Source organism: Nycticebus coucang, chromosome 3 (genome assembly GCF_027406575.1).
Source record: "Nycticebus coucang isolate mNycCou1 chromosome 3, mNycCou1.pri, whole genome shotgun sequence".
NCBI lineage: Eukaryota > Metazoa > Chordata > Mammalia > Primates > Lorisidae > Nycticebus > Nycticebus coucang.
In genome coordinates this window covers 57539560-57556263 of record NC_069782.1, presented here as the reverse complement: position 1 = coordinate 57556263, position 16704 = coordinate 57539560, and the positions used below count along the sequence as shown (strand labels likewise).

At 39.1% G+C, this 16704-nt stretch overlaps 2 pseudogenes; both read right to left on the bottom strand.

Moving 5' to 3' along the window:
• Nucleotides 1-590: 590 nt before the first annotated feature.
• Nucleotides 591-1967, bottom strand: LOC128580948 (ribosome biogenesis protein NOP53-like; annotated as a pseudogene).
• Nucleotides 1968-4562: 2595 nt separating this feature from the next.
• LOC128580947 (histone-lysine N-methyltransferase SETDB2-like) lies at nucleotides 4563-13332 on the bottom strand (annotated as a pseudogene).
• Between the last annotated feature and the right edge of the window lie 3372 nt (nucleotides 13333-16704).

Genomic DNA, 16704 nt, shown 5'->3' with positions numbered 1-16704 from the left:
TCTCATTTAAAAATTATCTAAATCAGATAAGGGTGATACTTGAAGTAGGATTTCATACTCAGGCAAAATTTCTCTCTAGCTGTGATCTTATGAAACCAGATGGGTTATGTGCTTCAAAAATATAATGGTGGGAAAGCATAGGATAGACATTCCCATTCCAAAAGGGGGAAATAGGAAAGAAGAAAGGAGTGAGGGACCCCTAGGAAGTACAAAACTTAGCAAGGCCATTGCCATGTAATATTACTGCTTAAAAATAATCCTCTTCGGTTTAATGTTCTGACTTCCAGGTCCACTATGGTGACAACATCACCTTTATGGCTTGGCAGGACAGCACCCATGCTGTAGCTTTCTGTGTGCCTCACAGTCCTACACTTGAAAAACAAATTTTTGTAGAGATGGTTATCTCACTATGTTACACAGGCTGGTCTCAAACTCCTGGCCCCAAGAAATTCTCCAGTCTTAGCCACTTAAAGTGCTAGAATCTTAGGTATAAGCCACCATGCTCAGTCCTGCAACTTTTTCTTTCTTTTTTTTTCTTTTTTTGTCAGAAGGTGCTTTATTGAAGGGAGGGGCTCCAGCATTCTACAACTCTAACTGCATGTCCTGGAAGCTTGCTCCTCCACGAGCTTCGTTTTTTGCTTGCCCTTGAACTTGGCTCTTTCATGAGGTTCGATCATATTCCTCCTCTGGAGGCCCGTGAGCTGGTTTCGGAGGATGTTGCCCTTGGGCTTCAGGGTCCTGAGTGAGTCAGACAGCTCCAAGCTAAGCTGCAGGTGGATGTCAGGGGCCTGATACTTGAGCTGCCCCAACCTATGGGGCGTGTTGGCCTCAGCCAGCTTCTGTGCTTGCCAGCGCCTCCACCACAGCTCCAGCCAACTGCCAGGCCACTTGGGCCTTAATCCCACGTAACCTGAAGAGTTCCTGGTGCTGGAGCCTGCCAGCTCACACTGCAGCCTGCTTTGCCCATAGGCGGGCCACCTTTTTCCTCCACTGCTCCTGCTCCGACTACTTCTCAGCAGTGGGTAGGTGGGTGAGTGGGGACAGGCCTCAGCTTCTCCTCCTCAGGGACCTCACCTCTCTGTCCAGCTACCCCTCGAAGTTTGACCCCTCCAGAAGCCCCTGACATAGCTCTCTGAACATGGACTCCTGGGTGGCAGCCTGCTCCCCTTGTGGGCAGGTCCAGCTGCCACTCCAGCTTCTCCACGTCCTTCTGCCACTGCAGCTCCACTTCGTGAGCTGCAGAGAACAGGGTCTGGCGGTCTTCAAAGGACGGGTTATGAGGGGCTCCAGTGAGCATCACCTCCACAGCAGCTGCCTCAGAGGGCTTGGTGTGGAGATGTGGTGGTTGCTTCACTCCTTTCTTCTTGGTCTGCTCCAGGAAAATCTCGTCCTGGTCAAATACTGGCCTGTCTAGAAGGTGGTCTGAGGTTCTGAGATGGTAAAAGGACCACTCAACACCATCCTGGGGGCCAGCCTTGGACTTAGCCACAGGCTCTGCGCACCTCCTGGGGCAGCTCACCCTGCTTTCCATTTTCTACCATAGCTGCTCCTTACGCCTGAACTTCTTGGCGTTAGGGACATGGTGAGCAAGGATGTCTTTTCAAGGATGAGATCGACCCAAAGAGGTCTCTTGAGAAGCAGCAACTTCTTCTGGACTTTGTTCTTCTTCTTTGTCAGCACTTTTTCCTTGGAGCCAGTGTCCACGAAGAAGAGTTTATCATCAGCGGCCTCTAACAACAAACCTTCGCTTGTGTGTTCCTGTAACTGCACGTCTTCTAGGAACTGATCAACCTCCAGCCCCAGGGGCTCTTGAGCCAGCTGCCACCCATCCTGCTTCTTATTTCTTGGGCCTCGCCATGCCACCTTAGTGCCGGGTCCATTCAAGTGGGGTGCAAACCCAGAAAGCCACAATCTGTATTTCTTTCCAAGCCAGTCCTGCCACCACAGTTGCTGCTTCCTGCCGCCATCTTGTCAGAGAGCCCTGGAGTGTTTTTGACAGTCCTGCTACCAAAATATTATAAGTACCCCATTTCATAATATTGTGCCTCCCGGGAAATGTTCATTTGAAAGTGGAGTATTATGGCAATAAAACCTTTTGAAAACCAAAGTGTGACACATTGTTATGCTCAAGGAAGGTGACAAGGGAAAAGTAGGAAATTTGTTTTGGGTTTTCTTTTTTCATAGTGTTTTCTTTTTAATTTTTATTATGGGTTACTGAGGGTACATATGATTAAGTTACATTATTTGTGTTTGTAAGGTAAAGTCCTAAGTCTGAATTGTAGTCAAGTCCTTCACCCAAGAAATAAGCCATATACCTCTACCTTGTACCCCACAGGTGGGAGCTTATTGAGCCCTTGAGCCCCCCTTATTCAATCTAATGGTGTTTTTCTCTGTGTGGGACTGTTGCTGTTGGTCTACTGTTTTCAGATTTCTACCTAGTACATGGGATGATTGGAAAAGGAAGAAGATTTGGATTAACAATTTTGCTTTGTCTCTGCCTCCCAGAAATATCCTTGATCCTCTATCAGTCCTTTAATTCCATTCCTTTCGACTTTCAACATTTCTGAATTTTTTTCTCTTATTTTATTTATTTATTTATTTATTTATTTATTATCATTTTTCAAGATAGAGTCTCCCTCTGTCACCCTGGGTGGAGTGTGATGGCATCAGTATAATTCACAGCAACTTCAAAATCCTGGGTTCAAGCAATCTTCCTGCCTCTGCCTCCTGAGTAGCTGAGACTACAGGTGCCTGCCACAACACCTGGCTAATTTTTCAATTCTTTCTGAGGCTGATTTTGAACTCTTGAACTCAAGCAATCTACTTTCCCTGGCCTCCCAGAGTGCTAGGATTATAGCCATGAGCCATTTCTCCTGGCCTCCAAATAGAACTTTTTAATGGCTGCATAGTATTATATTTTATGGAAGAATCAACTGCAATTTATTTCAATTTATATAAGAAAAATTGTAGCTATAATGTGTATTTTAATATCCAACAATAAAATCAGAACCTACGTCTCTTGCTTAGAAAATAGACACTACTCGTATATTTGAAGACCTCTCCCCAAGCAGATAACTATAGGGTGCCCCCCAAATCACCATACAGAGGGAAAATGGTAAAATTGTAGCTAAATATACCTGTCTTACTATATATATATATATATATATATTTTTTTTTTTTTCAGTATGTCACCCTCAGTAGAGTGCCATGGTGTCCCAGCTCACAACAACCTCAAACTCTTGGCAATTCTCTTGCTTCAGCCTCCCAACTAGCCGAGACTACAGGTGCCCACCACAACACCCAGCTATTTTCCTATAGCAGTTGTCATTGTTGTTTAGCTGGCCTGAGCCAGGTTCTAACCCACCAGCCTTGGCGTATGTGACAGGTGTCATACCCACTGTGCTATGGGTGCCGTGCCTACAAAATATTTTTCTATTTTCTATTTACAAAATGTTATAAAAGGGGTAGCCAATATTTTGTGATGAACATGTTGTAAATTGAGGTACATTTAGCTATAATTTCCCATTTTCCATATGTATGGAACCTTTGGGGCAACTTTTGGGAAACTCTGTATTATCCTAAATTTTATGATTTCCTAGTTTTTCATTGTGTTGCATAGCATTCCAGTGTTTTGTTTATTTATTTTTTTGTATCAGAGTCTCATTCTGTGGCCTTGAGTAGAGTGCTGTGGCATCATTACTTACAGCAACCTCAAACTCTTGGGCTCCAGTGATCCTCTTGACTCAGCCACCTCAGTAACAGGGACTACATACATGTATTACTCCCAGATAATTTTTTTTAATTTTTAGTACAGATGGGGTCTCACTCTTGCTCAGGCTAGTCTCAAACTTGTGAGCTCAAGCAATACACACTCCTTGGCCTACTGGAGTGCTAGGGTTACAGGTGTGAGCCACTGCACCCGGCCTTTACTCTTTTTTTCTATCAACATCATTTAAGTTTGCTGTGGAAGTTTAACTATAGGTTCAGGTGTGCTGTGAGATTAAAAAAAAAAAAAATCATTTAAACCTTCCCTAGTGTATATGCTCAGAAGTGAAACTGAAGGTATGCTCATTTTTAACTTTACTTGATAATGCTAATTTATTTCCATAATAGTTGTAATGTATAAATATGCACTGCCACGAGCAGTATACAAGAGTTCCAGTTGCTCCACTTCCTGGTTTATATTGATTGATATTGGCAGACTTTTAAATTTTTTCCAATATATATATTTTTGAGTTCTGGTAGGACATTTGATATCACCTAATATATAATTTACATATAAATTATCAATTGTACAGTGGTGTTTCACATAAAATGTATACTTTCTTCCTACGCATGTAAAGTTAAAGAGGAATAAGAACAAAAGATACCCTATACATATGAAAATGCCCCCTTTTTTTCCCCTGGCATTTGTAAGTCACACATAGAAAATTAGTAACAAAATAAGAATCCCCTAGCAAGGGACAGCTGAGAAAAATTACCTTGATGGGCCTAAATCCAAATTATTTAGTGACTGAGGATTCTTTTCCAGTGTTCAAATCTCAGCATAAAAAGTAAATCCATCAACAATTATAAACTGTATATTTATAATATTTTTTCCTACATTTATTAATCCCACATTGGCAGAGGATTTCTTCCACAGGCACAGTCTCAGCTTCATAACCCTGATCCCATGTTAGTTCTATTCTTGCTTTTACATCCCTGTTGGTAAAGAATGCCACCAATGGAAAACTTCCATCGTGTGTTTCTACAAAAATGTTCTGTACCAAGAGATTTGGGGAACACCTATGATTAACTATGATTAACATTTCCTTCTTTTGTGGCATCCAGTAAAAACACATTCCCTTTACTGAACTTCCTTAGAGAATCAGATGAAGTCTTTTGGTTTCATTTGGCAACTCTTTATCACAAAAGATCTGCTGTTTTTGACATGCTGAAGATTGTTCCTCTGGGGGTTTTGTATTGAAACTTCAAATTCTTTTTTCATACTTTGATGATACAACATGGTTGCATTGGTACATGTGCTCCATGTTGAAGTTTCTTTTCTATGTCTAGTCACATTTCTTGCAATTGATTGGAACAGCAGTGTCTTTAGAATCTTGAACTTGGTTTGAATGTGAGTCCTTTTGAACTCCCTTGGTTTTAGAGCTCAGAAATTCCTTGGCTGTTTCAAATCCATCATTATCTTCTGAGGTGACAGACTCCAAGGAAACAAATCTATCATTTTCCCATTGCTGTGAAAAATTTCTATCTTGGATTTAGGACTTCTAATAACTGAATGATACTGAATTCTTGAAATATTGTTATACTTCATTTCTGTAACAAGCCCCTTGGAATTCCTACTGAACTTTGGTGAACACGCTTCAGTTCCAGCATTTCTAGGATGCGTTTCCAGCTCTAAGGGATAATTTCAACCTCAGAATCTGAACATGCAACTTATATACTCTACTTTTTTTGAAAATGTATTTTTCATAGTATTCTTTTCTGTTCCATTTTCATCAATAGCATTAGATTTCTCAGCATTAGCTCTGCTTAGTAATCTTCTTGAATGGATACAAACAAATGTTCCTCTGTCAATATCATCCAGGCAGCATATCCCCTAGCCTTTTTTCTCAGTTTTGAACACTTGTAGCTTCACTTGAGGACATTGTTGGACAACTGGGTTTTGACACAATCGTCGATTACATTTGCACAACAGACTGCATTCATAAATGCCAGTAGGTACTTGTCTCTGTAGTCTTTTGTATTTATATCCAGAGGGTACTTTATTACTTGACAAGGGAGAAGTTTTTAACATTCCTTACTGTCAGCTGAAGACACACACATTTTGCTATGTCTACACAGCCCTCAAAACAATCACATGAATCAGTGAACATGGTGGAGAAGCCATTAAAATGGTATGCATGTGGCCACATGGTCTTCTGGTACTTAAACTATGGAAGCTTTCTACTATCAATTTCTTAGAGAAAGGAATGAGCACAGATTCCACTCCATTGCTAATGTCCACATCAGAAACAATTTCTTCTTGCTTTTGGTACTTCCCATATGTCAGCAGTGGCAGGTTCAAACCCAGCCCCTGCCAAAAAATAGAAAAAAAAAAAAAACCAAAGAAAGAAATATGGTTAAGGAAATATTACCAGCAACTTTATTTATTTATTTTGAAAACAGTCTCTCTATCTGTTGCCCTGGGGTTGAAAGCCATGGTGTCACAGCTCACAGCAACCTCAAAATCTTAGGCTCAAGTGATTCTCCTGCCTCAGCTTCCTGAGTAGCTTTGACTACAGGTGCCCACCACAACACCCGGCTACTTTTAGAGACAAGGTATCACTGTTGCTCAGGATGGTCTTGAACTACTGAACTCAAGAAATCCATTTGCCCCTGCCTTAGCCTCCCAGAGTGCTAGGATTACAGGAATGAGCCACCGTATCTGGCATGACAATAACTTTATGTTCACAAATTCAGCACCTTAGAAGAAATGAACAAATTCCTTAAAATTCTAAAATAACCAAAGCACAATCAAGATGAAGTAATCATACTAGTCCTATAACAATTAAAGAAATAAATTTGTAATTACTACATCCCCCCGAAAAAATATCTCTAGTCCTAAAATTTTTATTGGAGAATTCTACTAAACATTTCAATAATAAGAATTAACATCAATTTTGAACTTAGATGTAAAAATCCTCAATAGATTATAAGCAAATCAAGGCCAACAGCATAGAAGAATTGTACACTATGATCAAGTGGGATTTTCATGTATGCAAGATGTGATTAACATTTAAAAACCAATCAGTGTAAACTACCAGATCATAAGCTAAAGAAAATCATAATGTAAATTGATACATTATGCTCTCCAATTATTTGAAGGAAGTGTAATGAGCTAATATATTCAGCAGTGACAGCAAATATGTCTGGTGCAGAAGCACCAACTTAGATCTATCAGCATCCTTCTTCCAGGGGGCTCCCAAAGCATCTCACACAAGGTGGGGTGATCAGTTGCCCTCCAGTGAAATGCAGATACCTCAGAGGCAGAAAAGCATGTGTCTGAGTTTTCAGCAGTGCAGAGAGCATGCTGCAGCCTTGCACGGGGTGAGGCTTTAATTCCTCCAAGTATTACAGATTTAGAACTGATGTGAGGTATTTGATAAAATCCAACAACCATTCATCATGAAAAATAATTTTTCTCAAATAAAAACAAAAAATATAATTTTTCTCAGCACACTAGGAATAGTATCTTCATCTTGATAAAGAGCATCTACAACAAAACTTGGAGCTTCATTATATTTCACAATGACAGAATGCTTTCCTTCTAATATTAAGAAAAATATAAGGATGTCCACATTGTTGGAAACCAGAAAAAAGTACCTTGAAATGATGGTATTAAATGCAAGTTTTCTTTCTGAACTTCTCGTATCATCTTTCCTTGGTCCCATTTTCCCCCTAGGCTAGCCATAGAAACTAGAATCTTTCTACCCAAAGGCAAGTCATAGAAACTAGAATCATTTCCCCGTCCCCACCAAAAAACCCCATAAAACTTAAAATTAGTCTGTGTCAAGCATGGACATAAAGAAATCTGACCACTGGGCACAGTGGCTCATGCCTGAAATCCCAGCACTCTGGGAGGCCCAGGTGGGTGATTTGTTTGAGCTCAGGAGTCAGAGTCCAGCCTGAGCAGGAGCAAGATCCTGGAAACAAATCACTTGACCTACCTTGTAGGTATTTTAGACTGGTTATTGTAGGTAGTTTAGATAGGTAGTTTAGATTGTAGGTTATTTAGACACCCATTCCAGTAAGGGTCCTACCTCACACTCAGAAGGAAGACGTACTGCTCAAAGAAGCTAGGAACAATCTAGAGAGATGGGCCTCGATGGGTTTCCCAACTCAGTCTATTAACATTATATCATACATTTTGTCCAACCCTATTTCTATACAGTTGTCAAAACTTTACCGAACTTAAGCAAAAATGTGGTCAATTTCCCTGTATCTTTGGATCTCCATTCTGAAGGCTCCCATGTATACATGCAAATAAATCTGTATGTCTTTTACTAACCAATCTACCTCATGTAACTGATTTTTTTTTTACAAATTTAAGGGGAGTAAGGGCCTTGGTCCCTGCAACTTTCACTACTCTTTTTTTTGTTTGTTTGTTTGTTTTTGTTTTTTTTGAGACAGAGTCTCACTTTGACACACTCAGTATAATGCTGTGGTGTCATAGCTCATGTCAACCTCAAACTCTTGGGCTCAAGTGATTCTCTTGCCTTAGCCTCCCAAGTAGCTGGAACAAGAGTCACCTGTCACACCACTCGTCTACTTTTAGAGATGGGGGGTCTCGGTCTTGCTCAGGCTGGTCTCGAAACTGTGAGCCCAGGCAATCCATCAGCCTCAGCCTCCAAGAGTGCATGGATTACAGGTGTGAGCCACCAACACCAGCACTCATGCTGGTCTTAAACTCATGGCCTCAAGCAATCCTCCTCCTTCAGCCTCCCAAAATGCTGGGATTATAGAAGTGGGCCACTACGCCTTATCCGTATGTTTTGATTTATCTGTTAAATTTCCCCAAATTAGCTCAGTGCAGTTCGCTCACACCTGCAACCCCAGCATTCTGGGTGGCCAAGAGGTGTGGATTACTTGAACTCAGGAGTTCAGGACCAGCCTGAGCAAGAGTGAGACACCATCTCTAAAAATAGCCGGGCGTTTTGGTGGATACCTGTAGTCTCAGCTACTCAGGAGGCTGAGGTAAGAGAATCACTTGAGCCCAAGAGTTTCAGGTTGCTGTGAGCTATTACACCATGGCACTCAACCCCAGGATCACTGAAGGAGACCCTGTCTTAATAAATAAATAAATAAATAAAATTGGTAAATAAGAAGTTTCCCAAAATTATAGGAACATGTAACAAAAGTGAAAAGCTCTTGTCATTCTACTTTACTCCCCCACCTCAGGTATAACTTAGTAATATATGTATTTTTCACTTTTGGCAATATTTTCTTCTACATACATAGTACCATTAAAAAATCAGATTAATATGTGACATCTTTCCATGTCAGTATATAGACAGTATATATAGTAATCTCAGCAGGTGTTCCCCCCACCCCCAGGTACATAAATATCCTATTGTATGAATGGAGCAGAGCATTTTTCACCAGTCCTTCATTACAACACAAGCTATATCAAGAAAGTTGCTATACTTGGTGGCTGTAAAGTTGATGGATATGCCAGCATTTATTTTATTTTATTTTTTTTATTAAATCATAGCTGTGTACATTAATGAAATCATGGTGTACAATGTGCTGGTTTTATATACAATTTGAAATATTTTCATTGAACTGGTTAACATAGCCTTCATGGCATTTTCTTATTTATTTTATAACTGTTACCCATTTGCCTTTGATAAAACTGACAATGGATCACTTTTCCACCTGTGATCTTAAATACTGTCTGTATATCTATACCTTTATCAACATCAGATAATTATCAATTTTTATTAGTATAATAGGTAAAAAAAGGACATTCATAAAAGAGACTGTTCTCTTTAGAAATGCATATCATTACTATGAGAAAGAAACCGATTTGAAGCCTACATGCTTTATTATTCCAATTATATGACATTGTAGAAAGGAGAAACTATGAAGACAATGAAAAGATCAGTGGTTACTGGGGTTAGTGGGAGATAAGTAGGTGGAACAGAGATTTTAGGGCACTGACCTTCTGTATAGTAATATACTACTGAGTATATGTCACTATGTTTATACAAACTCATGGAATGTAGAATGAACTCTAATGCACACTATGGCTGTCTTAGGTTGACAATGATGGATTTGTGCAGTTATATCAGTTCTAACAAATGTACACGTTCCTTGCAGGATGTTGATAGTGGGGGAGGCTGTGCATGTGTGGGGGCAGGAGCTATATGGAACATCCCTGTACTTTCTGCTCAAATTTTCTGTGACACTAAAGCTAAATAATAAAGTCTATTTTTAAAAGTGCAGTTCTTGGTTGTTTTAAATTCCATAGCCCTAATTACCATTGAGAAGAACCATCCCTTTCTATGTTCATTGCTTAATTACAGATTTAAAATTTAATAGTCGTGGCTCAGTGCCTGTAGCTCCGTGAGTAGAACACCAGCCACATACACCGAGGCTAGTGGGTTCCTATTCAGCCTGGGCCTGCCAAACAATGACAACTACAATCAAAAAATAGCCTGGCATTGTGGTGGGTGCCTGTAGTACCAGCTATTTGTGAGGCTGAGGCAAGAGAATCACTCGAGCCCAAGAGTTTCAGGTTGACATGAGCTATGATGCCATATCACTCAAGCCCAGGGTGACTGAGTGAGCCTCTGTCTCAACAATGAGAACAATAGCAACAACAACAAAAGTCTTGGTATGTTGCCCAGGCTGTCTTAATCACTGGATCTCAAGAGATTTTCCCATCTCAGCCTCCAGAGTAGCTGGGATTTAAGACATGAGCCACTGTACTGAACCCATTTGCCCATTTCCTACTAGAACTTTCACTTATAGATTTGTTAGAATTCTTAATATATTAGTTATTTCAGTCCATTGTCTTATGTGTTCCAGATTTCTTAGGAGGAAATACAAAATCATGTGTCTGAACATGCCCACTGCTTTATGTGAATATTCAACTATTGGCCGGGAGACATGGATCAATCTTGTAATCCTAGCGCTCTGGGAGGCTGAGGCAGAGGATCCCTTGTGCTCAGGAGTTTGAGGTCAGCCTGAAAACACTGTCTTTTCTAAAAATAGAAAAATTAGGCATATATTGTGGCTGGTGCCTTGTAGTTCCAGCTACTTTGGAGGTTCAGGCAAGACAATCCCTTGAGACCCGGAGTTTGAAGTTGATATGAGCTAGACTGACACCACTATACTATACCCAGGGTTGAAGAATGAACCTCTGTCTCAAATAAACAAACCCATAAAACCTTTTCTTTTTTCAAGACAAAGTAGAGTTGTCAACTTTATCATTCTGTTATTATTCTATGCCCTTGGAATTTATACAATATTTGGACAGTTTTTATCCCATTATTATTTTCAGACTATACATATACTTTATAATATTACCCTGTAACCAGGGTGGTAATGATGGTACTTCAAATTACTCTTTCACACAAAGGCTTGAAATGGTATCATAAACCAACAGTTGTCAAAGAGGGAGGATTTTGCCACCCAGGAGACATCTGGCCCTGTCTGGAGAAATTTTTGGTTGATACACCCGGGGGCTGTGCTATTGACATCTAGCAGGTAGGGGTTATGAATATGGCTAAACCTAGCACGACATACAGGACAATCCCTTCATGTGCCACCTCCAAGGAAGAATTAATACTCATCCCAAAATGTCCATAGTGATGAAATTGAAAAAAATCTGCCATTCATCATTTCACTTCCCAAGCTTTTCAGATCTCTATTGTTTCAGGGTCTGAATAAAGATTGAGGGAGACTAAATTTAAAAAAGTGGGAAAAACTAGATAAGGAAATTTTGGTAAATTGGGGAAAACCATAATATATCATGTATATTGCCCTTACTTAACTAATATCTCTATTTCAGCTCCCCAAACTGAAATTTAGTAAATACCATACTATAGAATGCACCAGGAAAAGGAACAACACCTGAAAACAAAGGTATACTTTCAAAGGAACAGAAACATGATGAAGAGACTAAGTATTATGTAAATGCCTTTATTTGAACTACTAAATTGCTAACAGACTGCATCATTTTTTCAGAGTTAGAGTAACATGATCTTGAAAAGTATAGCACATAGCTTGACAAAGCAAGAGTACATTAAGTCCTAGATGTGTATTTTATTTTTACTGATGACATCTTTTCATAGGTTAAAATTAAAAAAAATATATTGTACACTTAGCATACTTGGCTTACCAAATCCTGTGGAAGTTCTGAGCACACTCTCTCTTTAGGTGCCTATTCCACAGCATTTTAAATTTAAAGAGCAAATATGGTGATACAGTTCTTAAAACAAAAAGCATGTCTTCAACTAAGTGATTTAAGACAAAATATTTCAAATGTTTATAGCTTGAGTTTAAGAGGGAAGATGTGAATTTAAAGTACATTTTTCCTCTATCCACAAATGTATGTTTTTCACTTACTTGAAGACCCCTTTTAAAAAGTAGAAAAACAGCAGTCTTTTTTGATGTATTCAAAATATTCTTTTTTTTTTTGAGACAGAGTCTCACTTTCTCACCCTTGATAGAGTGCCGTGGTGTCACAGCTCACACCAACCTGGAGCTAACCTCTTGAGCTTAGGCAATTCTCTTGCTTCAGCCTCCCTCCCAAGTAGCTGGGAAAATATTCTTAAATGTACAAGAAAAGATTATGTAGAAAGAATATTATAAAAAAGATGCTGATCTTAAGAATAAATGAATAGGAAAAGTTTCCTTGGTGCCTATTGCTCAGCGGTTAGAACACCAGCCACATACACAGAGGCAGGAGGGTTCGAACCCAGCCTGGGCCTGCTAAACAACAACGACAACTGCGACAACGACAACAAAAACTACCAGAAATTGTGAATTGTGGTGGGTGCCTGTAATTCCAGCTACTTGGGAGGCTGAGGCAAGAGAATCGCTTAAGCCCAAGAGCTTGCGGTTGCTGTGCATTGTGACACCAGGACACTCTACTGAGGGCAACATAGTGAGACTCTGTCTCAAAAAAAAAAAAAAAAAGAAAAAGAAAGAAAGAAAAAGAAACACTTCTATTACATTCTGCACAGCCAATTACTTTGGCAAATTTTCAGTACTACAAAGACAAGCAGAGGATATTCATATCCAAATGTCCTCTGATCATAGTTCTCAACTAAGAACTAACATATTGAATGGACAGCAAAATTACTGTCTAATAATATTCACATCCAGTCATCTAAGCAAAACCCAAGACAGAGATACTCTAAGAGGAAAAGGATGCAGAGAGAGAAAGAACATACAGCAATAGGAAAGGGCAAAACAGTTTGGTTATGAGCACACTTCACCTGTGCCTGGCAAATCTAAGTCGGCAAAGTTTGACTATGGAAAAGAAGAGTTGTTTTTATTAAAACCCTTTCCCCGAGGGCTCTCATGATGAAGTAGTCTTGTTAATCAAAACTAAAGTCCTTTAAGATGAAGAGTTCCTTAAGCCATGAGCACTTCACCTGAAAATAGCTGCGGTGGGAATCATCCCCCTGGAGTAAGGTGGTGTTATTCAGATGCGTTATTTTCACTATCTTTATTTCCCCTGCCCATAAAACATGCAAACACAGTCAAAACCATCTTGGGCTTTACTTTTGCAAAGTCTTCAGGGAGAGTGTGCACACTGGCTCCAATTCCTGTAGCCATTGACACCAGGCACCTATTATTTGAGGAGACAAAAATTAAGATGAAATTATTCTCAATTAAGGGCACTGCCATATGAGGCAACTATTTCCTCTTAAATAATAATTTGGCTGGGATATAAAAATTCCTTATTGAAAGTTCAATTCAGAATGATTTCACTTTCTGTTTTCTTCGATTTTGGTTTTGCATTTGCTTTTGCTTTTAAGGTTCACTTTTAAGTTAGAGCATGTTTTACAAGTCTGCTATTTGGGATCGATAATATTTATTCATTCCTTTTCTCCAATGAAAAATGAGAATTAAACTTGAAGCACTGACTATATGAAAATGAATATATATGTATATATACAGACACACACATATATATAGTATATATATAGATAGATAGATATATAAATTGTCAAGGCTGTCTGTACCATCCATATTGTTATTCTTGTTATGCATGTAGTAAGTTAAGACACTCTCATGTAATGTCAGAGATATGTGGTGGAAAATTATGCCAGATGCAGTGAATATTTCTAAATATTTAAGGGATGGAAGAGAGTCTACATTTTACATGAACAGAGTGGATGGACCAAAGACTGAAAAGAGTAGGCAAAGGAAGGGACAAAAGATCTGAAATGTCTAGTTAGAGTAACTTGCACAAACACCTCAACTAATCCGTAAAATGTTTCTTGGTCTATTGTAACAGGAATCCTTAATGTTGATTAAATCATCAAGTTTCCTGAAAAAGAGTTTCAAGAGTTTTTTATATATTACAGATAATAAGCCTTTATCATATCTGATAGAAATATTTTTTAAGGAAGAAATAACTCTTGTGTCTAACTCCAAGGTTTTGTGGAAATGCTTCTTGCCTCAGAACTACTGAGGGGAGATTTTCAGCGTATACTAGTGAAGTTTTCATGGATCACCCATGAATCCAGGTGACAGACAGTCTAGGCCTTTGGTAAAGAAGTGAAGAGGCAAGTATATAATACATTCTAAATATAAAGGAAACTTTCAAGGCACAGACTTCTGTTGAGGGGTAGTAAGCATCCTGACACTTGTTCTGGAGGCCACATCAAAAAACACACAAGAATAAGTGTTTTTTGAGAACAAAAAGGAAATCTATTCCATTGCTGATGTCACAGGAAGATGAGGCCCAGTGGAGAGAAAGAGCATCCAAACACGCATCCAAACAGGAAGGGCTGTGTTCCAGCTGGAATAGTGGAGACAGACCCAGAGTCCCCAAATGGCTTTACTCTGTGACTGACTCAATCTTCTCTTTTCTATTTTGAGTCAAAAAGTTCTGTCCCAAGGGTACTTTTCTCATTGGTCAGTCTGAATCAAGATGAAGAAGGGGTCTCCGGCTTTGACGGAACTGCGGGCTTTTATAGAAGTGAAAGGAAGCATTAATTTCGAGGTACCAGGAAGTTAAGTTTTACAAATTCATAGGAGCCAAGTCACGATGGAGAGGACTTGTGGGTGGACCCTTGGGTCTAATTGAGAAGATCTCTTTTTTCTTAGACTTTTCTTTTTCTGGGTATTCTCTGTCACAGCCAAAGGAGGAGAAATGATAGATTGTATATCTCAAAATACCTATTGTTCCTACATGTAGCAGAAACACAGCTCTCTCTCTCTCTCTTTTTTCTTTAAGTCTCACTCTGACACCCTGAGTAGAGTGCTGTGGCATCATAGCTCCCAGAAACCTCAAACTGTTGAGCTCAAGTGATTCTCTTGCCTCAGGCTCCCCAGTATTTGGGACTGTAAGAACCCACCACAAAACACAGCTTGTTTTTTCTATTTTTCTTTTTTATTAAGTCACATACATAGATCATGAATACATTTATGCCTTTGTGGGATTCAATGTGTTGATTATTTGTACAAATTCGAGTGCTTACATCCTACTAATTAGCATAGCTTTCACCTCGTTTATTTAATCACAGTGTTAAGACATTTGTGTTTAATACTTGATAGATTTGACTTGTACCATTGCAATATGCTCCATAGGTGTGATCTCCCCATTAACCCTCCTTCTATTGAACCACCTCCCTCCCTTCCCATCCACCTCTCCTTCCCTCCTTCATCCTGGGCTATAGTTGTTATTCATCTCTCATATGAAAGTGTGAGTGATTATAAATTGGTTTTATAGTAGTGCTGAGTACTTTGGATATTTTTTTTTCCATTCCTGAGATACCGTACTAAGAAGAATATTTTCCAGTTCCATCCATGTAATCACAAAAGAGGTAAAGTCTCCATCCTTTTTTAACACCACATAGTATTCCATAGTATACATATACCATAATTTATTGATCCATTCATGGATTGATGGTCATTTGGGCTTCTTCCAAGTCTTGGCAATTATGAATTGAGCTGCAATGAACAATTTGGTGCATATATCTTTGTTGCCAAGTGATTTTTGGTCTTTTGGATGTACATCTAGTAGAGGAATTACAGGACGAAATGGCAGGTCTACATTTAGATCCCTGAGTGTTCTCCAAACTTCTTTCCGAAAGGAACATACTAGCTCACATTCCCACCAGCAGTGCTGAGGTGTTCCCTTTTCCACACATCCACACCAACATGTGTAGTTTTGGGATTTCTGACTCTTTCTGGAGTTAGATGATATCTCAAAGTGCTCATGGCTTGGAAAAACAACATTGTTAAAATGTATATACTTCCCAAAGCATTCTACGGATTTAGAATGGAATCCCTATTAAAGTACCTCTGTCATACTTTAAAGATCTGGAAAAATTAGTACTTAGTTTTATATGGAAACAGAAAAAAACCTCAAATAGCTAAGACATTACTCAGAAATAAAAAGAAATCATGAGGTATCAGACTACCAGACTTCAGATTGTACTATAAATCTATAGTGATCAAACCAGCATGGTACTGGCACAAAAATAGAGAAGTAGATGTATGGAACAAAATTTAAAACCAAGAGATGTACCCAGACACTTATCCTCATTTGATTTTTGTTAAGCCTATGAAAAATATAAATTGGGGGAAAGATTCCCCATTTAACTAATGGTGCTAGGTGAATTGGCTGGAGACTTGCAGAAGACTAAAACTGAAATCGCACCATTCTCTTCTAACAAAAATTGACTCTCACTGGTTAAAGGACTTAAACTTAAGACATGAAACTATAAAAATTCTTGGAGAGCATGCAGGGGAAACACTTGAGAAAATTTGCCTGTGAGAATACTTTATGAGGAGGACCCCCAGGTAATTGAAACAACATCGTACATACATTACTGGATCTGATCAAACTCAAAAGCTTCTGCACTGCCAAGAACACAGTAAGTAAAGCAACTATATAGCCCTCAGAATGGGAGAGGATTTCTGCAAGTTGTATTTCCAACAAAGGTCTAATAACCAGAATCCACAAAGATCTTA